Raw genomic sequence first — 26,678 nt, forward strand, 5'->3', positions numbered from 1 at the left:
AGCCGCTGTCAGAAGGGGCTGCAGGCCTCGGATGAAGAGAAAGGGAGAAAAAAAAAAAATAGGCGGATGGAGTCACTTCAGGGCAGCGGAGAGATTTCACCTGCACTGCGAGCTCTGAACAAAACAAGGCAGCCCTGCAGCAGCCCAGCAAAACAATGGGAGTCTGGCGCTGCAGTCGGGGCTCCCGCGTAGCGCTCCTGAGGCACCATGGCACTGGGCGCACCGCGGAGGGAACACTTAGGGCACTTACATGTGTCGTTATGCAGAGCCAGGACGTGTGCGGCCGCCATCTCCTTTCTGGTCCAGCACCGTAACGACGTCCGCGCAGCCAGGAGCGCCACTGACCATTACATCTCTCAGGATTAAACTCCGGCGACCTCTGGCAGGGATGCTGGCACTTCCATAGCTCAAAACAAGTCCTCCACCTGCTTCTCAGCAGCAGCAACCCTCCACTTGTCTTCTCTCTGAGCCGGCCTGGAAGGCAAGCTTAAAAAGCTTCACAGACGGCGGCTATCACCTCACACGTCTACCCGGAGCCAAAATCGTACTCTCCCTCTTCCACTCACACCGAGGCATACCGTCATCCACAACCGCTTAGTACCACCCACCGTGTGCTGTAACTGTCAGCTTTAGGGTCCGCCTTCAATTCCGTTCATTGGTTAGGAACTAGTGCCCCCTTCTCTTTGGCCAATCATCAAGCGTGCTGCCTGGGTTCAGCAGGTTTGACGGGAAATGTAGTTCGTAACGGCCCCACAATGACTGAGGCTCCGGGCTACAGCAGCTCGGTAAACTACATGTTCCAGATATAAACAAACGCTGCTTGATTTATTTATTTTTTTTTAACTTGTATTCTCCGCCTTACGGATGTGGAAGGCTTGGGGAAGAATTGGTGCCTTAGAGGAGTCCTAGTTTAACACCCTGTGTGAGCTGAGGCTACGAACATACGGTGAGAATTGTTTTCATTACTTCCCGGAGAACTTTCTAGATGTCATGTACGCTATGCTACGCCTGCATTGGCAAATGTTTCATATAGTTGCAATGGGAATGGATAGTGATGGGTGAAAAGCTGTGAAAAATTGATGTTGTTTGTCCCCCACATTAAAGGGTAAATTCACCTTTCAGCAAAAAATAATAAATGCACATTTTTTTTTCTGTTTTGGGAGCCTGTAAAGCATCGCACCAGCCATCTTACAGATCGCTGATGTCCTGCAGGTGTCTTGCTGACTTGGTCATGGGGAGGCCAATGTTTACTGAAAAAAAGACTCAATAGTTCATTGAGACCTACAAGCCGACAGCTGCAAATGCTGCTGGGGCTTGTAGTTTATTCATTCACTGAATATTGTGAATGAGGGACACGGCTGGGTGGGCAGAGCACTCCACAGCCACTTTTTTTTAAATTGTGACAGCGGGAGAAGATCCTTGCTAGCTGTCATAATGAGATCAGTGGGGTGCGGGGGCCAGTCCGTTCGCACCATGTTACACCCTGAATATGGGTGTAACATGTTATGAAAGGTGAACTTACCCTTTAACCACCTCAGCTCCAGAAGGTTTTACCCCCTTCATGACCAAGCCATTTGTTTGCTATTCAGCACTGTGCTACTTAAACTGGGAATTGCGCAGTCATGCAACACTGTACCCAAATGAAATTGGTATTCTTTCACAAAAATAGAGCTTTCTTTTGGTGGTATTTGATCACCACTGTTGTTTTTTAATTAGGAGGGGCATTAAAGTCAAACCGGGACTTGTATCATAGAAGAACAAATTTCAAGGAGTGGAAACTGTATTTATTTTTCAACATACTCCCCTGCTACATGTATACACCTGTCCCAGCATTTAATGCCTGGAAAACTGTGGCATAGAAAAATTTATCGGTACACCTGAACCATCCTAGGACAGCCTTCTTCGCTTCATCATCATTGTGTTCCCCATTCCCACAGTAAGATTCGTCTCTTGTGCAGTTTCACGACAGGTTATGCATCGATTTATCCAGGATCAGGCATTCCACGTGTCGAATGTTTACAGAAATTATTTCAGTGGGCTGGGAGCCACCACGGCCGGGATCATCACTGATGGACATACGGCCATCTTTGAAATGTTTACACCATTCAAATGTCTTACTGCGGCTGAGCGTCTCTGTGAAGTCTTCTGTAGATATCCATGGGCTTTACACCTTCGTTCAGAAGGAACTTCACCACAACGCGCTGTTCCATGCACGCATTAACCACTGTTGTCTGCCATCTTGATTAACGGTCTTTGGGCTGGCCTACAACATGTGTGCCGCCTATCAGTAATAAAACAATAGAACAATAGAACACCCCTCATATAAAAGGTCGAAACTTTGGAAGAAGAAAAAAAGTTTTCTAATAAATAATAATTGCAACACTTAAATAAATCAATCTGTTCAAGTGAGTCAACATTAATTATAAGGGATTTCCGGCAAGAAGAATCGTGATCGGGAACGCGCATGCGCATAGGAATTCCAGCAGAAGAAAGAATTGCCGGTTGTACGCATGCGCGCAGGAACGCGCGATCGCGCACACACACGTGCACACGCACGGCGAAGATTGGCGCCAGACGGCCCATTTAAGGAGTGCCTCAGGTTCAGTGCTGATTGGTCTTCAGCTCCCCCGTGTCCTGCTTGTTCCTGTACGATTCCTCCGTTACCAACCCGGCTTGTTCCTGACCCGACTTCGATTACTCTCCTGCTACTGGTTCCTGACTTCGGCTCTGCTCCTGACTTTGGCTTTTCCTTCTGATTCTGTACCGCGCTGCCCGACTGTTGATGACCCTGGCTATCCTATGACCCTACTCCAGTCTCTTGTCCTTGCTACCTACCTTGCACTGCTGCACGTCTGGCAATCCACAGAACCTGCTCTGTCTGGTATTACGGTGCCTAAATCAGAGGATCATCTGCCTTCCAAGGTCATCATCTGCAAGAGCTGCAAACAACAACCACTGGTGCTCTTGTCCCCCTGGTCCCTAGACTCCCTCTGTTCCAACCTCAGCGGGGTCAGGGTTAGTGACACAAGTGAGGCTGACCTCGTCAATTCAGTCTCCCATCAGGTACATGACAGTACCAGTCAGCCAATGATGGAGTCTGAAAGGGAGGCCTCGCTGCTGTAAGCCCTTTCTCCCTATGACTATGTGCTTTGCACGAAACGCGTCAGAGGGGCTACAGCAACTGGACATCTGACCACCGCTGGTGGCCATCCTGAACACATGGTCAGTACCTTTTTATTGTTATATCATTGATTGTACCCACTATCTGGAATAAAGGTACCTTATACAGTATCACACTATGTGGTCTCTCATTGGGCTCTCCGTGTGAGTGCCATCATTCGCAGTGCCCATACAGCAAAATGATGACCCCAGGTGGTGATACATGCTAACGCGACCAGGGAATCCTGCACGCTGACGAGCCTGGACGGTGATTTATGGTGTGATCTGACCTGGAAACAGATGACCTACTTATTGCTTGATGACGCAGGATTTCATATTGGGTATTTCAAACGCACTTCTGGTGAGTGCGTATTTCATTCATTTTTGAATCACATCATCTATCACTCCTGGATCAGGACACCCGCACATCTGGAATTGTGATCCCTCAGGATCCACACGTTGTTATCACTTTGAACTATCTAGTCACTAATAATAATCACCATTAGGTGATATTCTCCTGCACTTGCTGATATTGTATCATACAGTATATGCCGTATATATTAATAATTTTAGCGCTGCACCTATTTACTGTGATATACTGTATATTGTATTGGAGATTTTCTTCTGGTTACCTTTTTGGTGTTTCAGCAGCTTAATCTTTACTTTTTAACGCTAAGGGTAGCGCTCGCTTAGCATCCTTTTATTGTAATCCACAGAACCTGCTCTGTCTGTTATTACGGTGCCTAAATCAGAGGATCATCTGCCTTCCAAGGTCATCATCTGCAAGAGCTGCAAACAACAACCACTAGTGCTCTTGTCCCCCTGGTCCCTAGACTCCCTCTGTTCCAACCTCAGCGGGGTCAGGGTTAGTGACACAAGTGAGGCCGACCTCGTCAATTCAGTCTCCCATCAGGTACATGACAGTACCAGTCAGCCAATGATGGAGTCTGAAAGGGAGGCCTCGCAACTGGGGGACATTTGCCAATCAGTAGCTACCTTATTTAACTTGATACAAGACTTGCAGAAACACTTCGAGTATCTGGAGAGTAAACTGCTAACCGACTCTAATGTCCTCACAGACACGGATCTCAAGGCAGTCTTTGATGCAGCCACTCAAACGGAGACCAGTATGATCTTTGGAACTCCTGCCCTACCGGAACCCCGGGTGCCTACGCCTGAGTTTTTTACAGGAGACCGCCGGAAGTTCAGGACTTTTTGTAACTCCTGCGAGTTATATTATTCCCTGCTTCCAAGGACCTTCTCTTCACCAAATACTAAAGTGGGGTTTATCATCACGCTTCTTAGCAATGAACCTCAGTCCTGGGCATACCACCTCCGTGAACAACATGATCCGGCCCTAACTTCAGTGGACTCGTTTTTTACAGCAATGGCAAAAATCTATGCTGATCCTTTCCTGCGCCAAACCGCTGAATCTATGCTTAGTCAGCTACAGCAAGGCCAAAGGCCTGTGGAAGAATATGTCGCTGACTTCCGCATCTGGAGTACTGATACTCAATGGAACGAGTCTGCTCTCCGCTACCAGTTCCGTCTTGGTCTTTCTGATACCCTGAAGGATGAGCTGGCCCGAGTAGGGGTACCAACCAGATTGGAGAGCCTGATAGACCTGACGATCCACATTGACCATCGGATTCGGGAAAGACAGGATGAGAGGACTAACGGGAAGGTTCTGATTTGCTCAGAAATTGGGTCTTCCTTGCCCTCTATGAATGTTGTTCCGTCAGATTCGCCTACTAATCCAGCTAGGAGAAGCTTTTGGAGACCACAGTTGTCCGCAGCAGCCAGCCTTCGACGGCAGAAGTCCAACCTCTGCCTCTACTGTGGTGATGCAGGTCATTATGTGGCGACATGCCCAATTAAAACCTCATAAATCCTCTCCCAACTGTTTTTATATGATGCACCCCCAAGGGACCAGCCGGGCGCATCTATCTTTTCATCTTCAACTACAACTTGCCGAAAGGACAATCACGGTCCCGGCCATCATAGACTCGGGTGCTTGTACTTGTTTTATGGATGCTCACTTTGCTACCCAGAATAAGATTCCGCTCCGTACCAAGGCACAAAAACTTGCAGTTCATCTGGCAGATGGATCCGGTATCAGTTCTGGCCCTGTAACACAAGAAACCATGCTAATACTTTGCTACTCCCCTTCAGGACACCAGGAATTTCTATGTCTGGATATCATCACCTTCCCGATTTTTTCCAGTTATTCTCGGGATGCCTTGGCTAAGAGCACACAACCCAACCATCAATTGGTTGTCTGGAGAGATCTTCTTCCCATCGGAGTATTGTCTGAATCACTGTACTCCTAAAGAAACAAGTGTAGCAACTCCTCTTCTCAGTATTCACTCTGATCCCGAGACCATGAAACTCGTTCCTGTGGTGTATCACGAGTATCTGGACGTTTTCAATAAAAAGAGTGCCAATACCCTTCCTCCTTATCGCTCCTATGACTACCCGATTGAGCTCCTCCCCGAAGCCGAAATTCCTTTCGGTCGAATTTACCCCTTACCCGAAGTCGAATTAGAGGTCCTCCGGGGGTATATTGACGAAAGTCTGGAAAAAGGGTTTATTCGGCCTTCTACATCACCCGCAGGAGCCGGCATCTTCTTTGTTGAGAAGAAGGATCACACTCTTAGACCTTGTGTAGACTACCGTGACCTAAACAAGATAGTGGTCAAGAATTGTTATCCCCTTCCTCTAATTCCCAAATTATTTCAAAGGCTGCGAGGAGCATGTTTCTTCTCAAAATTAGATCTGAGAGGTGCTTACAATCTAGTGAGAATTTGTGAAGGTGACGAATGGAAGACGGCCTTTTGAACCCGATTTAGGCATTTTGAATATCTGGTAATGCCTTTTAGTCTCTGTAATGCCCCAGCAACTTTCCAACACCTAGTAAATGATATATTTCGGTACTATCTGGATCTATTCCTAATTGTTTATCTGGATGACATCCTGGTTTTCTCCAGTTCTATATTGCTTGAGCTGATTGTAGCCGTATTAGTGCATTTGCGACAGAAACAATTGAGTACTGTCCGTGATACTTTTTTTATTTGCACTAACATACAATTTTGAGGACAAGCTTTCGGGGAGTGTCCCCTTCTTCAAGGTCCAAGCAGTACTATACAAATCACAAAGTTTTAGCAGAATGTTAGAAGATATGGGGAAAAAAAAAAAAACTAGAGATAAGACACAGCAAAAGCAAATAGGGGAGGGAGGGGGGGTTAAGACAACACTCACATCACAGAGGGAGTCAAGCTTGAGATGATAGTCATATCACTGTTGGATAATGATTGAGGAATCCCATGTCCAAATTCAGGCCGTTATCTCTTGTGTCAAATAGAATTATCATTCTTAGTTCAAAAGTTTTTTTATGCTGATATATGGCTGAGGAGAAATTCCTGAACAGCATGGAACAAAAACCATACAGATACTATCGCTATATTGATGATATTTTTATCTTATGGACAGAAGGTGAAGAAAACCTAAAACAATTTTACTCATTGATCAACACTTTTCATCCATCAATCAAACTAAAAATGGAATACTCAAACACACACGTCAACTTCCTAGACACCACAGTATACATCAGGGATGATACGCTTCACACCTCAATATACAGGAAACCCACTGACAGATGCAACTACCTCCACAGTTCTAGTTTCCACCCCCAACACACTAAACGTGCCATCATACACAGTCAGGCCATTAGATACCACCGAATATGTTCTGACCCAAGAGACAGAGATATAAACATCTCGGGACACTAGCAGACGCCTTCCATAAGAAAGGTTACAAGGACAAAACTATCAACACCGGCATAAACACAACCTTGAGAACCCAAAGGGAAAATCTACTTCAGTACAAAGAGAAAAAAACAAACAGCCGTGTACCTCTAGTAACCACATACAACCCAGCACTAGAAGGGATAAGAAAAATAATCAAAGATTTACAACCCATCATAACAGAGGATGGAACTCTGAAAGAAATATTCCAGCAACCCCCAATACTGGCCTTCAGACAACCCCCCAACCTCAGAAATAAACTAATCAGTAGGAAACTACCTTCTGATTATGAGGTCACAAATAATGGAAGCAAACCCTGCAATAAAAAACGCTGTAAACTGTGCAACCAAATCAATCCATCAAAAAGTGTCAGACACTCAAAAGGGATCTTCAATATTTCCGGATCATACAGCTGCACCTCCAGTAATGTTGTGTACCTTACACAGTGCAGAAAATGTAACAAAGGATCCTATGTTGGCGAAACAGGACAGAAGTTGCAAACAAGGATGAATTTGCACAGACATACCATCAAGGAACATAAAGAAGATGACCTTTGCACACCTGTGGGACACTATTTCGCACAACCAGACCACACTATGGAAGACCTCGATATTTTAGTTCATAAAGGAAATTTCAAATCCATTCAGGAAAGAAAAACTTTTGAACTAAGAATGATAATTCTACTTGACACAAGAGATAACGGCCTGAATTCGGACATGGGATTCCTCAATCATTATCCAACAGTTTTATGCCTATCAGCTCAAGCTTGACTCCCTCTGTGATGTGAGTGTTGTCTCCCCCCCCTCCCCCCCCCTTGCTTTTGCTGTATCTTATCTCTAGCCTTTTTTTTTTTTTCCCATCTCTTCTAACATTCTGCTAAAACTTTGTGATTTGTATAGTAATGCTTGGACCTTGAAGAAGGGGACACTCCTGGAAAGCTTGTCCTCAAAATTGTATGTTAGTGCAAATAAAAAAAGTATCACGGACAGTACTCCAATTGTTTCTCCAGTTCTATAGAAAGTCATTGGGATCACGTAAAGAAGACCCTGGAAAGACTACGCCAGCATCGCCTTTACGCAAAGGCCGAGAAATGTGAATTCGAGAAACAATCTATCCAGTTCCTTGGGCTTGTGATCACTTTGGAGGGCATCTCTATGGACCCCCAAAAGGTGTCCTCCGTCTTGGAATGGCCCATTCCAGGAGACAGGAAAAGCAGTGCAGCACTTTATAGGGTTTGCAAATTTTGATAGGAAATTTATCAAGAACTTCTCTGGAATCATCGCACCTGTAACACAGCTCACCAGGCAGCATATTCCCTTCAAGTGGACTCCTGAAGCCCAAGCATCCTTTGAGCAATTAAAGACCCTGTTCACCTCTGCACCTATCATGAAACATCCAGACCCTGCTCTAGCCTTTGTCCTTGAAGTGGACACTTCGGAGAATGCTGTAGGAGCCATATTGTCACAAAGACAGGGACTCAAATCTCTGTTGCATTTTTCTCCAGGAAATTAAATGTCTCTGAGAGAAATTATGATGTGGGAGACAGAGAGTTACTAGCCATCAAGGCAGCATTGGAAGAATGGCGCTACTTACTGGAGGGAGTATCGCACCCTATTCTCATCTTCACAGATCATAAAAACCTGGAGTACCTGAAAACAGCAAAACGCCTCAGGCCACTACAAGGAAGATGGGCATTATTTTTGTCCCGCTTTGTTTTCCATCTGACGTACCGTCCTGGATCAAAAAATGGTAAACCTGACGCACTCTCCCGTATGTTTCCCGACCCAATTGTGCAATCTGAACCTGACACGATTTTGCCAGCCAAGAATTTCTTTCTTCTCCAGACAGACCTCGTAACGCAAATAAGAGAAGTAGTGGATAATCAGCCACCTCCCATAGATATGCATCTGCAGCTAAAGGACGGTCTGTACTTCCACAAGGAACAAATTTTTGTGCCTGAAGAACTCAGGACCCTTATTCTCAAGAGATGTCACGCCCATCCGTTAGCAGGTCACTTCAGAATTCATAAGACTTCAGATCTGGTCTCTCATTCTTTCTGGTTGCCAAACGTAATAAAGGATTGCCAGGAGTATGTGAGATCTTGTACAGTCTGCCTTAGGAACAAGTCTGACAAAGCCAAGACTTGGGGCCTGTTGGAATCTTTGCCCGTACCAGAAAAACTTTGGAGTATGATCTCCATGGACTTTATTGTTGAACTTCCCCCATCAGAGGGATTTGCCACTATTTTTGTAGTGATTGATCGCCTGTCAAAGATGGCTCACTTCATTCCCTTGAAAGGGACTCCTTCTGCCATGGAAACTGCCTCCTCTTTTATCAAGGAGATCGTAAGACTACATGGTGTTCCTCTTAACATTGTGTCTGACTGAGGAATGCAATTTACATCCAAATTTTGGAAAGCTCTGTGTGAGGCATTAGAGATCGAGTTACGTTTTTCTTCTGCTTATCACCCACAAACTAATGGAGAAACGGAAAGAACGAACCAAACTCTGGAGCAATACCTCCGATGCTTCTCATATTCACAGGATGACTGGGTATCTCTCCTTCCATTAGCGGAGTTTGCGTACAATAATTCCATTCATTCCGCCACCAAGCAATCTCCCTTTTACTCTAACTACGGATATCATCCCTTCTTTCTTTCGGAAATACCAGTGGAAGCCACTGTCCCGGCAGTACAAGAAAGAATGGAGTTCCTCAGGAGGAACGGCAAAGTATTGCAGAAGACGATTTCTGAAGCTCAGGCGAGTAACAAAAAATGTTTCGACAGAAGGAGAAGGGGCAACTTAAAACTGAAACAAGGGGATAAAGTCTGGTTGTCCACGGCTAATCTAAAATTAAGTTGTCCATCAAGAAAGCTTGGTCCAAGATACCTGGGACTATTTACTATCAAGAGAAAGGTGAACCCTGTGGCTTTTGAATTTGAACTACCTGCTAACATGAAGATTCACCCGGTATTCCATTGCTCCTTGTTAAAACCACATATCCCAAGTGGGTTTCCCAACCGGAATTCGGAGGCGCCTGCTCCACTGATGGTTGAGGAACATGAAGAGTATGAGGTTGAGGCTATCTTGAATTGTAGGAAGAGGGGCGGACAGACCCAGTTCCTCATCAAATGGAAAGGTTATGGACCAGAGGATAACTCCTGGGAACCATCCACTAATGTCCATGCCCCACGGATAGTTCAAGCCTATCTCCGTCTTCACCCTGAGAAACGAGCCCTAGTGGGCATCTGGAGGCTGCCCCTAAGGGGGGGCAATATAAGGGATTTCTGGCAAGAAGAATCGCAATCGGGAATGCGCATAAGAATTCCAGCAGAAGAATTGCCAGTTGTACGCATGCGCGCAGGAACGCGCAATCGCGCACGTGCATGGCAAAGATTGGTGCCAGATGGCCCATTTAAGGAGTGCCTCTGCTCAGGTTCAGTGCTGACTAGTCTTCAGCTCCCCCGTGTCCTGCTTTTCCCTGTACGATTCCTCCATTACCAACCCGGCTTGTTCCTGACCCGACTTTGATTACTCTTCTGCTACCGATTCCTGACTTCGGCTCTGCTCCTGACTTTGGCTTTTCCTTCTGATTCTGTACCGCGCTGCCCGACTGTTGATGACCCTGGCTATCCTATGACCCTGCTCCAGTCTCTTGTCCTTGCTACCTACCTTGCTCTGCTGCACGTCTGGCAATCCACAGAATCTGCTCTGTCTGTTATTACGGTGCCTAAATCAGAGAATCATCTGCCTTCCAAGGTCATCATCTGCAAGAGCTGCAAACAACAACCACTGGTGCTCTTGTCCCCCTGGTCCCTAGACTCCCTCTGTTCCAACCTCAGCGGGGTCAGGACTAGTGACACAAGTGAGGCCGACCTTGTCAATTCAGTCTCCCATGAGGTACGTGACAGTAATCCAGCTTCACAAATGAAATCCCATCATCTTTAGGCAAATGAGAGAAATACTCAGGTGCCGAATTCGTTAACCAATCAACATCTTCAAGGTAATGGAGCATTACTTGACCATCCATGCTACTTGGTTAGCGAAACGCGTTTGACGGGGTTTGGCAGGTGATGTCATCCCGCCCACAGACTCTTTGTTGCATGGCATACTCTGTGTTTCTCTGCATCTGTTTCTAAGTAACTCCTGTGTGTAATAAAGCAATCATTCTAGCAGTACTACACTATGTTGGCTGCTTTTGACTTTTTTTGAGGATGATTGTATCCAGTATGGATTACTTTTGATTTCTGAAGCAATTTTGGTGGTGACCTATATGGTAGGAGGCTGTTCAGAGAGTGCATCGTCATTGAGCCCATATTGATCTTCCTAAATAGGAGATCGTTGTGATCCGGTAAGAGGCAGTGGTGCTGATTTACTAAAACTGGAAAGTGCAAAATCTGGTACAGCTGTTCATGGTAGCCAATCAGCTTGTAATTTCAGTTTGTTCATTTAAGCTTTGACAGAAATAAAAAATGGAAGCTGATTGGTTTCTATGCAGAGCTGCACCTGATTTAGCACTTTCCAGTTTTAGTAAATCCCCCCAGTATGTTCTCTAGCGAAGGAGTCAAGAGTTCAACACTTACCTGTTTGTCTTTCCTGCACCTGGTGGATGAAATTTGCAAGGGCTGATCATCACCATATTGATAGACTATTTGGAGTTCATTTATTTTAGAATTTTTTAAAATTTATGTATTAACCGCTTCCGTACCGCCCTATAGCAGAAATACTGCTACGGGGCGGCACAGGTGCACAAAATTATGTATATATACAGTGGATATAAAAAGTCTACACAACCCTGTTAAAATGTCAGGTTTCTGTGTTGTAAAAAATGAGACAATGATAAATAATTTCAGAACTTTTTCCACCTTTAATTGTTTTCTACACTGCGCTGCACTAATTCAACTGATAATTGCGCGGTCATGCAATGCTGCACCCTAACGAAATTTACGTCCTTTTTTTCACACAAATAGAGCTTTCTTTTGGTGGTATTTGATCACCTGTGCGCTTTTTATTTTTCACGCTATAAACAGAAAAAGGCCGAAAATTTTGAAGCAAAACAATATTTTTTAATTTCAGCTATAAAAAATATATAGTAAACTCAAAGTTGGTTATAAATTTAGGCCAAAATGTATTCTGCTCCATGTTTTTGGTAAAAAAAATCCCAATAAGTGTATATTGATTGCTTTGTGTGGAAGTTATAGCGTCTACAAACTATGGTATAAATACTGCAATTTACGCCATTTTTCTGCTATACAGCGCTGCGCTAGTTTAACGGACAATTGCGCGGTCATGCAATACGGTACATAAATGAAATTTACATCCTTTTTTTTTCCCCACAAATTGAGCTTTCTTTCGGTGGTATTTGATCGCCTGTGCGGTTTTTATTTTTTGCGCTATAAAAAAAAAAAGCTGACAATTTTGAGGAAAAAAAAACAATATTTTGGACTTTTTGCTATAAAACATGTCCAGTTAAAAAAAATGCAAAAATCAAATTTAGTCATAAATTTCTGCCAAAATGCATTCTGCGACATGTCTTTGCTAAAAAAAAAAACCCAATACGTGTAAATTAATTGGTTTACGTGAAAGTTATAGCGTTTACAAATGGCGGGAAAGATACTGGGATTTTTAGTTTTTTTTTATACTAATAATGGCGGCGATCAGCGAATTATGGCGGCGATCAGGGACTTATGGCAGCGACTTATGGCGGGACTGCGGTGGACATTCTGACATTGGGGGGTACTGACTTGGGGTCACTGACATCCCCAAAAACACTAATAGAGTGATCAGTGCAAAAAAAAAAACACTGACACTGTACTAATGGCAATGGGGAGGAAGGGGTTAACTTTATTTTGCAGGGAAGGGTTATAGGAGTGAGGGGAGTGTTTTACTAGGGGGCGGGGTGTGTACTGGACGGGACAAGGCTGATCGAGAAAGAGAAACTGTTCTTTCTCGATCAGCTCATCCTCGAGCTGACAGGGAAGTGACAGACAGCACAGCTACTGTAGCTGTGCTGTCTGTCACTGTTTGCTGCCGATCGCCGGGAAACAGCCGCTAAGGACCGGCTGTGACCCGGCGACTCACATCTGCGGCGGTGATCCGCGGGGCAGATAGGGCAGCGGCGCGCCTCGAGCGCCCCCTATTTGTTTACAAAACACAGGTTTTGCCTGCGAGTGCCGCCCTGCCGCCGTATATATACAGTGGCTGGGCGGCAAGTGGTTAAAACTGCGCATGCCCCATGCAATGGTGACAAACTGCATACAATTGTAATATCCATAGGCAACGTTTAAACGTTATTTAGATTTTTTTTTTTATTATTTTTACACTGTCCCTTTTTTCATTTTCATTTTTTTTTTTTATCACTTTTAATGCTATCACAGGGAATTACAAATATTCCCTATAACTTCAATGGGCATTGTCATATGTTATTTTTTGAGAAATCTGGGGTCTCTCGATCTCTCCTCTGCTCTTACATTATCTAATCAAACCAAGATCGGTGTGATCAGATGCTTTCCCAATATACAAATATGTCGCTGTTTATACCCTGCAATACTGAAGTGATGAAATGCTCGTAGCTTCTGATTTCTTAGACTATAGGGATGATTGGCACCATTCTGGTCTCCAATCAGCTCTATGGTCAGCTGGCAGAAACACCGGTTGCATTTTCAGGTTCCCTCGATGACACGGGATTGGCCGAGAAGGCCGTGGAAGGCAGTGGGGGACGGGGGATGCATCATCTCCCACTGCTTGTAAAAGCAATCCTGCAGCTAATCAGCCACTAGGATTGCTTTTTCATGAAAGCTGATTGCCGACTGAAAATACGATACCTGGATGATGCCTGCAGCTGTAGGCATCATCCTGATATAACCATGCAAATTCCAGTGATGTACCAGTACATCGCTGGTCCTTGTTGGGTATATATGCTATGTTTGGGTTTTTTTTGTATGCAGCCTGTGGGCTGAATGAAAAAAAGAAACAAAATCTCTGTGTGGTATGCCCAACATTAGAATATACCGCCCTGCATCCACCCTCTTCTAATGGTGGACACACATTAGGTCGCACAGTGCCACATATGCCCGTGCCAAGATTGTACAAATGTCTAAATAGTGGCTTGCTTAAATAAAAATTGTCCATGTATAAGTGGTACCCCATATGGAAAAGGGATGACACCAATTCCCAAACTATCTTGCCATTGCTCCCCATGTAGTCTGGGTATCTTGGGGGCTCCACGTGACTATCTTTTCCCTCGTAAATCCAAAACTTATATGTATATCCTGCTGCCCTCTAACATGTCTTATACATCTTGACCCCATATCTGGCACGCTTTCTGGGGAGAAATTGTTTGAATGCAAGGTGGCCAGAAAAATGAGGGACTCATTAACGCAGATGTTATACTGGGGCGTATAGACATCTGTAAATTTTTGGTTAAGGTGATTTACGAGGGGCTGAATTTTGTGGAGTCGGTCAAATTCAGGGTCACCTCGACGATGACGGAGTGTGTTGTCGTTGAAATGCATTAAACACATTATACTCTCATATCTATGCCTGGCCATGGCAGCAGAGAACACATGATAATTGGGTCTGCGGACCAATACAACCACAATTAATTTTTTTTTAGTAATGCCCATGTTGAGAGGCCCAAAAAAAATTTTAATTCAGAAACCATAATGGGTTTCCATGTGAATGGTCTGGCAAGGTTAGCATTTGGGTTGGCAGCAATAAATTGGAATAGTTAAATTTGCTGTTTCCGCCTGAATTCTGGGTTGGGCAGTGAATGGGGGATGTACGGGTGCTGCAGAATTTGTGGGCTACCAATCGGGATTTGCAAGCACATCCGGAAGGAAACTAGGGGCTCTACGGGCCTGTAATGGACCGCCTGACAGCACCTCTATCAATCCCCTGGCAGAGCCTCCCCAGGGTGCGGAGTCTAAGCACCGGAGCACTTCTTCACCAGGGCCCCTGATGGTGGGGATGGACTTGGAGCGCTCCGGTACCAGGTCGCAGCTGCTAGGTATCTCCAACAGGGGTAGAGGAGTCTGACAGGAGCTCCAGGGGGCTAAGAGTCTGATGTGAGGGAGCCTAGTGATCCCTGCGCTATGGATGGATGAGCTAAATCAGAGTCATACAGGCCAGGTGGGCAACTAGCGGGTCGGTGAGGTACAAAACGGTAGGCAAAGGATAGTCGGGTCACACGCAGGGTCAATACCAAAAGATCAGATTTAAAGGGGAACATCCAGGAGCAGAGTCAGGTAGGCCAAGGGTCAGGACAGGAGATAGCAGCAAGGTCAAACAATCCAGATCAAGATACTCACAACACAGGTAACAGCATACAAAGACCATTCAGCAACAAGTGTTTGTGCAGAGCTGGCTTAAGTAGCCCGCCCTGCACCTGACAGGTGCAGCCTAGGTCCTAGTGCCTGCCTAGTACTGTCAAGACGACGGGTGCGCCTGGGTCCTAGTGCCCTGCCACCTGCACGTCTTGGCAGACAGCTACGCCTGTGTAGACCCATGCGTCGCGATGGTCCCTGACAGGGCCTCTGTGCAAATTACGGGACAATATTTGTGCTCGCCATCGCACCAGCTTGTACTACACTTATGGGACTCACCACATCACCAAGTGATCCTGCAGTGCTGGTATGTGAAAGACCAGGATATACTAGGCCACTGGTGCTTGCCAGTTCACCAAAAGGTAGCGTGGCACTAGTACTGGCACTGTGCTGCATATGAGAGTCATCAAAATTTACCGACAAGTACTAACAGAGATCAGGCCTGATTCTGCGAACACTGCGGTTTTGTTTGCAATGTATCAAGTGACAGTGACCTACGGACACTGCACTTGCTGGGGGAGAAGGGGGGGGTAAGCGTAGGGGCTAAACGCAAGTGCTGGCAGGTGCCAGGGCTGATCCTGCTAACGCTGCATTTTTTGGGGACGCTATACTAATGTGAACGCTGGTATAGTGCTGATCTGATCAAAGATAGTGATCCGTTCAGACACTATACTAGAAATGGAGGTTTATTGTGTATGAGCATGTTCCTGGCAATCAAGGGGTCAAATGTGATTACTGGTGTACTGACGGGCAATCTGACGCTATCTGGGAGAGGTGTGAAAACCATGGGAGCGCGAATCACATGTGTATATATATATAAAATATGTATATAAAATATGTGTGTGATTTTGCGTACCCTTGCCGCCCTGTAGCACTATTTCTGCTATAGGGCGGTCAGGAAGCGTTTTGTGTTACGGCGCTGCGTTACTTTAACTGACAATTGCGCGGTCATGCAACACTGCACCCAAATGAAATTTACGTCTTTTTTTCCCACAAATTGAGTTTTCTTTTGGTGGTATTTGATCATCTGAGCTTTTTTTATTTTTTGTGCTATAAAAAAAAAGGACTGGCAATTTTGAGAAAAAAAACCTATATTTTGGACTTATTGCTATAAAACATGTCCAGTAAAAAAATTAAAAAAATCTAATTTTGTCAAAAATTTAGGCCAAAATGTATTCTGCTATTCATGCTCTGGGGCTATTTTTTCTTCAGCTGGAACTGGGGCCTTAGTCAAAGTAGAGGGAATTATGAACAGTTCCAAATACCAGTCAATATTGGCATCTGCTAGAAAGCTGAACATGAATTGGAACTCCATCTTTCAGCATGACAACGACCCAAAGCATACATCCAAATCAACAAAGAAAAGGCTTCACCAGAAGAAAATTTAACTTTTGGAATGGCCCAGCCAGGTGTGTACTGACTAAACACAGGTACAGGAAGATCACTGATAGGACAGGGATCGATCATCCGACTTAGGCCGATCATCACTGGCCTAAATCCCATGATTGATCAAATCATGGCACCCGCAGGTCGGCGAAGGATGTGCGAGCGCCACCACCATGCTTCACTGTGGGTATGGTGTTCTTTTGGTGATATGCAGTGTTGTTTTTGTGCCAAACATCTTTTGGCATTATGGCCAAAATGTTCAATCTTGGTTTCATCAGACCATAACACATTTTCCCACATGCTTTTGGGAGACTTCAGATATGTTTTTAGCCCGGCTTGGATATTTTTCTTTGTAAGAAAAGACTTCTGTCTTGCCACTCTACCCCATAGCTCAGATATATGAAGAATACGGGAGATTGTTGTCACATATACCACACAGCCTTTACTTGCTAGATATTCCTGCAGCTCCTTTAATGTTGCTGTAGGCCTCTTGGCAGCCTCTCAGACCAGTTTTCTTCTCGTCTTTTCATCAATTTTGGAGGGACGTCCAGTTCTTTGTAATGTCACTGTTGCGCCATATTTTTCCACTTGATGGTGACTGTCTGTCTTGGAAATTCGCTTTTAACGAATTTCTCCTTACCGTGAGTACTCGCAGTTGGATGCGCAGAAATCCCCCATAAAGCTGTGCGAATCTCGCTTACCGCGACTGCAGCTAAACTCCACGATTCCTGCGCCTCTAACTGGTTTAGCTCTGTTGAGATGTGGGGAAAATGGAGCTCCCGTTACCCAGGAATGATCGGACGATACTCTCAGGTTGCTGTTGGAATTCACATAGAGACTGTTTCCATCCCCAGTCTCCGGTTTATTATTACAAGCACACACATGCCCCCCACATGAGTCAGGTCAATCCCCTCCCACAGAACAATGCATGGGGAGTGTCTATACACAGAATGTACATCCTGATTGGAGCATAGCCTTTCCTTTTATCTATACTGGAAACCAGTTCTCCCCTCACCCTTTCCCATGGTGAGCTCTCTGAGGAGAGTAAACTTCCCCCTATCCTATCAGCTCCTAGCAGTATGTCCATTCTCTGTACAAGCATCCCCTAGATTAAACAGTGTCAGTCTGTATCTGAATGGGCCCGATACGATCTTTATTAAAACACATCCATCCAGATACAGTTCAGGTCGGTAATGGCTTGTAAGATATACATGAGCCTACACGCGGAGTTCGCACTGCCTGGCGCCTGGTGATACGAAGTCCATGTGGTACTATGCTGCTGATATGTGGATACATGCCCGCGGCCTACCACCGGCGGCATTCGCATCGAATGCCGTGGTGGTATACACGCCGGTCTATAAGCGCAGATCTGCCATCTCATCCATTACCGAGCTGAGTACTGTAATACATACATTGTACATGCGCATGGCCCAATTGCAGCCTTCAGAGCTTTAATTAAGCCACACAAGAGACATATGAATAACACTAATATATGACACATTTAAAGTTCAACCTGTAAACACAAAATTTCCATGACATGTCTTCACTGTGTTCCATGGTATATCTAGTGCCTTGGAGATTTTTTGTACCCTTCTCCTGACTGATACTTTTTAACAGTGAGATCCCTCTGATGCTTTGGAAGCTCTCTGCGGAACATGGCTTTTGCTGTAGGATGCGAAAATGTCAGGAAAGACCTACTTGAACAGTTGAACTTTATTTGGGGTTAATCAGAGGCACTTTAACCTCTCTGGCGGTATGATTATTTCAGATTTTTGTTGCTGAAACCGGTACCATTATTTTGCATGGAAATATGTAGTTTTTTTATTGTAGGCCTGTAATTTTTAGGAATAACTCACTGAAATCTGTCCGAACAAGAGTCTAGTAAACATTCTGGATATGATAAAACTTGAAACACGAAATTATAATTTAATAAATAATCATAAAAAATAATAATATAATATTAAATTTAATTCAATAATATAATCAAACCAAAAACACAAATTTGAAATATAAAGCGCCAAGTTTGCACATCGCTGAGCAAAGTCGCAAAGTCGTTTTCAGTGTTTGATAACAAATTTCCCCACAAATCATCATTCAATTCTGCAAGTGGTTCTGATTTACTATCGCTGTTCTCTAGCCGGTCTAAAACCGCTTTTGACCTAAAAGGACGCTTTTTGGACGCCATGGACTTTTCTAAGTTTCCAGGCAAAAAGAACAGTCAAAATGCAGGCAGGGCACAGGAGAAAGCACTAGGGACAAAATGTATGTGAAATGCTTTGAAACAGCAATGTTTTGCTATGTAATATTCATTTACAAAAAAAAATCACAGTTTTTAAATTTGCCGCCGGTTCCGGCCCCCGTACATCCCAACATCACAGGGACCGGAACACGGAAGCCAGATGCCGGCATCGGCCGGAGGAGATGGCCAGGGACGCTGCAGGACGGACATTGCGGGAGCGAAGGACAAGGTAAGCGCTGCAGGGAATCCCTGAGCAACGCCGCATGGTACGCCCGAGTGTAGCTCGGGGATACCGCTTTTGGTATTGAAACTCTACCCCGAGCTACACTCGGGAATACCGCCAGGGAGGTTAAATGATGGCAGGTGTGTACTGACTAAACACAGGTACTGACTAAACACAGGTGCAGAATTTCCTGTACCTGTGTTTACAGTTAACCCAGGTACAGGAAATGATGACATCTTCTCTTTCTGGTCACATTCCGTCCTAGAGAGAGAAGGATCAACACAAAGTGAGTAAAAGCAGCACACTTTTACAGTTTAGAACACTTTAGGACACTTAACCCCTTGATTTTTTTGAAGCTGTTTTTCACAGAAGATCTGTATGCATTGATTGTGGGTCAAAGCAATTTATATGCACAACAGTTTAACATTTTTGGGTCTAACCCTCAACATTTGCATTACTAAAAGAGAATAAATTGCGGTTGTATTAATCCACAGACCCGATTCATCATATGCCGTGTTCTTTGCTGCCATGGCCAGGCATAGGTATGAGCGTATAATGTGTTTTATGCATTTCAAAGACAACACACTCTGTCATCCTCGGGGTGACCCTGAATTTAATCTGCTCCACTAAATTCGGCCCCTTGTAAATCACCTTAGTCAAAAATTTGCAGATGTCTTTACTCCCCAGCAAAACATCTGCGTTGATGAGTCCCTCATTAATTTTTCTGGCCGCCTTGCATTCAAACAATTTCTTCCCAGGAAGTGTGCCAGATATGGGGTCAAGATGTATAAGACCTGTGAGAGGGCAACAGGCTAAACATATAAGTTTTGGATTTACGAGGGAAAAGATACAGTGAAGGAAAAAGTATTTGTGTTATGTCCCTGCTGGCGATAGCCTCTAGCGTTCCACAGACCGGAATCCCCAGGGCCCCTGATGGTGGGGATGGACTTGGAGCAGGCCGAGACCAGGTCGCGACCCCTGGGTTCACCCAGCTGTGGTAGAAGCACCACCAGAGGTGTATAGCAGGTGAGAGCCTGATGTGAGGAGGTAGCGAGAGCAGAGTCGGGCAGGCCGGGATGGTAACGGTGGAGGCAGAACGGTATCAAAACAGTAGACAGAAGGATAAACGGGTCACAAGCCGGGTTTGGTAACAGGAGATCAGAACGTGCAGGATTAAACAGGAGAATTGTCAGGGATCGCCACGGCGCTGGTCCCGGCGCAGGCGCAGTGCACCGTCTCGTACGGGGATGCAGGCGCTGGGTTCTGGCCAGCCGCGGTGACGTAGCTCGCGCATGTGTACTAGGGTCCACGGGTGCGCGCCTGGCGCCAATGACAGCGTGGGGCGCGATATTTAAATCCCCCCTGAGCTGTCACTGGTTGCCGTTTGGTCTCCCTTTGTTCCTGAACCTGTGTACCTGTGTTTCTGATAAGTTGCTGACCCGGATTGTTCCTGACTGTGCTGTACTCTCCTGTTCTGACCCCTGGCTTGCCTGACCTCTCTTTTGGATGCCCCCTATAGGATTTGATCTTCTGTTGCTGACCTGGCGTGTGACCCGACCATTCTCTGCCCGCTGCTTTGTACCGCACCGACCCCACGGCTCCCGACTTGGCTTGTCTGACCCTGCACTCGCTCATCCATCCATCCATCCCGTCGGGGTCTCCCGGCCTCCTCACATCAGGCTCTCACCCTGCAGGGACCTCTGGCGAACCCCTCTACCACTGGTAGGTATACCCAGCAGCCGCGACCTGGTTTCGGTACACTCCCAAGTCCATCGCCACCATCAGGGGCCCTGGTGAACAAGTGAACCGGAACTTAGACTCCGCGCTTTGGGGAAGCCTGACCAGTGGGCTGTTAGAGGTGCCGCCAGGAGGTACCTTACAGTACCAAACGGCCATGACTGAGCCTGGAGGAGGGTCCTCCCCACTGGAAGATATATGCCGGCACTTGGCGACCCTGACTCAGGCCGTCTCGGCCTTACAGGATAAATATACGCATCTGGAAAATCGCTTCCAGATATTTACGGTATCTGACACTACCTCCCAGATCCAAGTCTCTGCTTCCCCCGCTGGGGAAGCTCCTGGGCCAGCCACGGGGGCTTCTGCCGCACCACCTATGGCCGAACCCCATGTACCCCTGCCGGAACACTTCTGCGGAGACCGTGCACGTTTCAGGGCCTTCCGGAACACCTGTCTCCTATTTTTCAATCTGCAACCACGCAAATTCACGACAGAGTCGGTTAAGGTGGGGACTGGGCCCATCGTTTAATGGAGAACCATGACCCGCACCTTGAGACGATAAAAGATTTTTTTTAAGCAATGGCCATTCTTTATGATGATCCGCAGCGGGCGGCTTCCGCCGAATCGGACCTATACTCTCTTAGACAAGGCTGCCGGGCGGCGGAAGAGTATGCTTTCGAGTTTAGGTGATGGATGGGAGATACACGGTGGAACGATGCCACCCTACGCCACCAGTTCCGCATTGGGCTCTCTGAAGCTCTAAAGGACAAGTGGGCCTGCCTGAGTCCCTGGTAGATCTCATTTCCCTAGCAATCCAAATCGACCACAGATTGCGGGAGCGCAGGTTTGAGAGGTCCAGCCAGGGTCAGGGAAGTACATGGGCCCCGGTCCGGGGTGCAGGCCAACCTACAGCAGTGGATAACCAGACTCCAGCTCCCGCGGACACCCCAGAACCCATGCAGCTGGCTCGGCCTACGCTATCCCCCGAGGAACGCCAGCGAAGATGATCCAAGAACCTCTGCCTCTACTGTGGAGAAGCCGGTCACATGGTACGATCCTGTCCTCTGAAAGCGAGTAAGTCTACTTCTTCCTTTTCTTCTTTGTCTGTTGGGGATGTTACAGTCCAGTTACTTAGCTGTACCCCTCTCCTTCCAGCTTCCAGGAAGAATCGTGGAGGTGACAGCCATAATTGACTCGGGGGCATGCAGTTGCTTTCTGGATCTAAACTTCGCACGCCAGCAGGGGATTCCCCTACAGCGCAGGAAACAGGGCTTTAACATATTTCTGGCTGATGGTTCTCAGATTAAGTCAGGGTTGGTTGATCAGGAGACCTCCCTTATTCCCACTACAATAGCATGCCAGCATCGGGAACTCCTCCGTTTAGACGCCATCGCGTCACCCCTTTTCCCAGTCATTTTGGGGCTCCCTTGGTTGCGGGCCCACAATCCCCAAATTGACTGGGAGACCGGGTCTGTTCTGTTCCACTCGTCATACTGTCAGGAACACTGTCGCGCTTCGGGCCCCGCAACTCCCCAAGTTCTTCTGTGCTCTGAAGGGGACACTAACTTAAGACAGGTCTTTCCAGCAGCCTATCATGGCTACCTAGAGGTCTTCAGCAAACGGGGGGCAGATTCCCTGCCCCCTCACCGCCCGTATGATTGCCCCATTGACTTGTTACCCGGTTCCGAAATTCCATTCGGCCAAATTTTTCCTTTCGAATTAGAATTGGGGGCTCTCAAGGACTACATTGATGAGAACCTCCAAAAAGGGTTCATCCGCCCCTGCACCTCACCAGCGGGGGCTGGGATTTTTTTTTGTAGAAAAGAAGGATAAATCCCTAAGACCCTGCATTGACTACCACGAGTTAAATAAGGTCACGATTAAAAATCGCTATCCTTTACCTCTGGTCCCAGAACTCTTCCAGAGCCTGAAATCCGCAGCTATTTTTACGAAATTAGATTTGAGAGGTGCTTACAACCTGGTTCGTATAAGGGAGGGGGATGAGTGGAAAACAGCTTTTCGCACTCGTTTTGGTCATTTTGAGTACCTGGTCATGCCATTTGGTCTCTGCAATGCCCCGGCCACGTTCCAACATTTTGTCAATGACATATTCAGGGACTACCTCGATGTCTTTTGTCATCGTCTATCTAGACGACATATTAATATTCTCACCCTCACTTGAGATTCATAGAGATCATGTGGCGAAGGTATTGGAGCGTTTACGCCTACACGGGCTGTACGCTAAGGCTGACAAGTGCAGTTTTGAACAGTGCAGTATTGCCTTTTTGGGACTGATCATCTCCACCACGGGGGTCACGATGGACCCTCAAAAGGTCTCGGCAATTCTGGATTGGCCAATTCCCACAGATAAGAAGGGCGTCCAACGCTTTGTTGGATTTGTGAACTTCTACAGAAAGTTTATTAAGAACTTCTCGGGTCTGGTCTCCCCCATAACGTAATTAACCAAACAAGTAACCCGTTTTAAATGGACGCCTGAGGCCCAGGAAGCCTTTGAGTCTCTGAAAAAGTTGTTCACCACGGCACCCATTCTTGGTCATCCGGACGCATCTCTGCCTTATGTTCTGGAAGTGGACGCATCAGAAAAAAGGCACCAAGGAACTTCTGCACCCTGTGGCATTCTTTTCAAGGAAGCTTACTCCGGCCGAAAGGAACTATGACATTGGCGATCGAGAACTGTTGGGCATTAAAACAGCACTGGAGGAATGGAGATATCTGTTGGAAGGAGCCACGCATCCGATCTTTATCTTCACAGACCATAAGAACTTAGAATATCTGAGGATGGCAAAGCGCCTACGACCACGCCAGGCGAGGTGGGCGCTCTTTTTCTCTCGATTTTCCTTTCACATACCGTACAGACCTGGTTCCAAGAACACAAAGCCCGACGCACTCTCCCGCATGTTTGAAGATCCCAAGGAAGAGCCAAGGCCTGATACCATCTTGTCTTCTGCAAACTTCCTGGCCCTCCAAACACAACTTCGTTCTAAATTACAAGACGCATCTATGGCGATTTCAACCCCACCTGGGGTGCCCCTCCAGAACAAGGGAGGACTCTTATGGAAAGAAGGGTTAATCATGGTGCCTGAAGAAGTCCTAACACTGGTCCTGGGACATTGCCACGATCATCCGATGGCAGGGCACTTCAGGCTGGCAAAGACTCTGGATCTGCTCAAACGCACATTCTGGTGGCCAAGCATGACCAAAAACTGAACGTTACGTCAAATCCTGTGCCATCTGTCAAAAGAACAAACCTCCTAGAAGCAAGGCCTGGGGGCTGCTACGCCCACTACCTATACTCGATCGGCCATGGCAAATGATTGCAATGGACTTCATAGTCGAACTTCCCCCGTCCCAGGGCCACACAGCAATCCTCGTGATCATTGACCGTCTGTCAGAGATGGCCCACTTCTTACCACTGAGGAATACACCTTCGGCGTTGGAGACCGCACAGATCTTCATACGGGAAGTGGTAAGGTTACACGGAGTTCCAGAAGATATCGTCTCGGACCAAGGAGTTCAGTTTACCTCCAAGTTCTGGAAAGCTCTATGCAAGGCATTGGGTATCAAGTTGTCCCTCCTCCGCTTTTCACCCACAGACCAATGGGCAGACGGAAAGGACTAACCAGACGCTGGAACAGTACCTGAGATGCTACACGTCCTTCCTGCAGGATAATTGGCAGGCGCTCTTGCCCTTGGCAGAATTCGCCTACAATAATGCGAATCATTCAGCCACGGGGCAATCCCCGTTTTTTGCAAATTACGGGTTTCACCCCATTTTTCTTCCCGATCTGGTCGCCAAGAGTTCAGTTCCAGCTACTCAAAGCACGCTCTGCTTCTTCTCTACCAATAATAAGCTACTTTAGGAAGCTATTTCAAGAGCCCAGGAAGACAACAAAAGGGCCTTTGATAAGAAACGAAGGGGGAACTGGTGTTGCAACCCGAGGACAAGGTCTGGTTGGCAACAACGTACCTGAAAATGTTGTGTCCTTCGAGAAAATTGGGACCGAAGTTTGTGGGTCCTTTCCGTGTGAAGCGAATGATCAACAAAGTGGCGTATGAGCTTATTCTTCCAGAGACCTTCAAGATCCACCCGGTATTTCATGTATCGCTGCTGAAACCAGTTATCCCGGATCCATTCCTGGATCGGGAGTCCAGACCCCTGGAAGCCATAACCATTGAAGAACAGGAAGAATTTGAGGTAGAAGCAATCCTAAATTGCCGGAGGAGGGGGGGCCAGACCCAGTTCTTGATTAAATGGAAGGGCTATGGTCCAGAGGAGAATTCCTGGGAACCGGCCCAAAATGTTCATGCCCCTAGACTTATCCGGGAGTTTTTTCGTGACCACCGGTGGCAGAGAGATCAGTTGGGCACCCGGAGGTTGCCCGTAAGGGGGGGCAAAGTCAGGGATCGCCGCGGCGCTGGTCCCGACGCAGGCACAGTGCACCGTCTCGTACGGGGATGCGGGCGCCGGGTCCTGGCCAGCCGCGGCGACGTAGCTCGCGCATGCGCACTAGGGTCCACGGGTGCGCGCCTGGCACCAATGACAGCGCGGGGCGCGATATTTAAATCCCCCCTGAGCTGTCACTGGTTGCCATTTGGTCTCCCTGTGTTTCTGAACCTGTGTACCTGTGTTTCTGATAAGTTGCTGACCCGGATTGTTCCTGACTGTGCTGTACTCTCCTGTTCTGACCCCTGGCTTGCCTGACCTCTCTCCTGGATGCCCCCTATAGGATCTGATCTTCTGTTGCTGACCAGGCGTGTGACCCGACCGTTCTCTGCCCGCTGCTTTGTACCGCACCGACCCCATGGCTCCCGACTCTGCTTGTCTGACCCTGCACTCGCTCATCCATCCATCCATCCCGTCGGGGTCTCCCGGCCTCCTCACATCAGGCTCTCACCCTGCAGGGACCTCTGGCGAACCCCTCTACCACTGGTGGGTATACCCAGCAGCCGTGACCTGGCTTCGGTACACTCCAAGTTCATCGCCACCATCAGGGGCCCTGGTGAACAAGTGAACCGGAACTTAGACTCCGTGCTCTGGGGAAGCCTGACCAGTAGGCTGCTAGAGGTGCCGCCAGGAGGTACCTTACAAGAATGGTCAGACAAGCCAGGGATCAGAACAGGAGACAATCAGCAAATCAGGGTCAAGCAGGGTCGGCAACAAGGCAATCTCAATACAGGAAACACAGGATACAGGTAAACCCATACGGCAATTAGAACACAGACCTGTCCTGTTTTAAATAGGGCGCCCTGCGCCCTGATTGGTGCCACGCGCGCGAGTGCACGACCACCGCTGCCGTCGCGGGTGCCCAGGTCCCAATGCTCACACGCTAGTGTGGCCAGGCATAACGCGCATGCGCAGACCCGTGCGCGATCGTGGCCAGATCTGAGGTCCCTGACAATTTGATCCCCTGCTGATTTTGAATGTTTGCCCACTCACAAAAAAATGATCAGTCTAAAAATCGAATGGTAGGTGTATTGTAACACTGAGAGACAGAATAGCAACAAAAAAATCTAAAGAAATGCATGTCTAACAAATTATGCACGGATTTGCGTGTTCATGAGGGAAATGAGTATTTGATCCCCTATCATTCAGCAGGAGTTCTGGCTACCAGGTGTCTTTCATACAGGTAACAAGCTGAGATTAGAAGCAGTCTCTTAAAGGGAGTGCTGCAAATCTCATTTTCTTACCTGTATAAAAGAAAGCTGTCCACAGGAGCAATCAAACAATCAGATTCCAAACTCTCCATCATGGCAAAAACCAAAGAGCTGTCCAAGGGACAAGATTGT

At 46.8% G+C, this 26,678-nt stretch overlaps 1 protein-coding gene across 5 annotated transcripts in view; it reads left to right on the forward strand.

Moving 5' to 3' along the window:
• The first annotated feature begins 777 nt into the window (after positions 1 to 777).
• GGPS1 (geranylgeranyl diphosphate synthase 1) overlaps positions 778 to 26,678 on the forward strand; it is a 227,267-nt gene continuing 201,366 nt past the window's right edge. For 2 of the 5 annotated variants that reach the window (XM_089690007.1, XM_089690004.1), the window contains exon 1: positions 779 to 946. The gene's annotated coding sequence lies outside the window, so the exon portion shown is untranslated. Of the gene's footprint in view, positions 947 to 26,678 lie in introns of all 5 variants that reach the window. The other 3 variants (XM_089690006.1, XM_089690008.1, XM_089690003.1) reach the window with 2 other exon arrangements.

The sequence above is a fragment of the Staurois parvus genome, unplaced genomic scaffold (assembly GCF_062004578.1).
Source record: "Staurois parvus isolate SC_StPar_1 unplaced genomic scaffold, SC_StPar_1.0 ptg000509l, whole genome shotgun sequence".
Classification (NCBI taxonomy): domain Eukaryota; kingdom Metazoa; phylum Chordata; class Amphibia; order Anura; family Ranidae; genus Staurois; species Staurois parvus.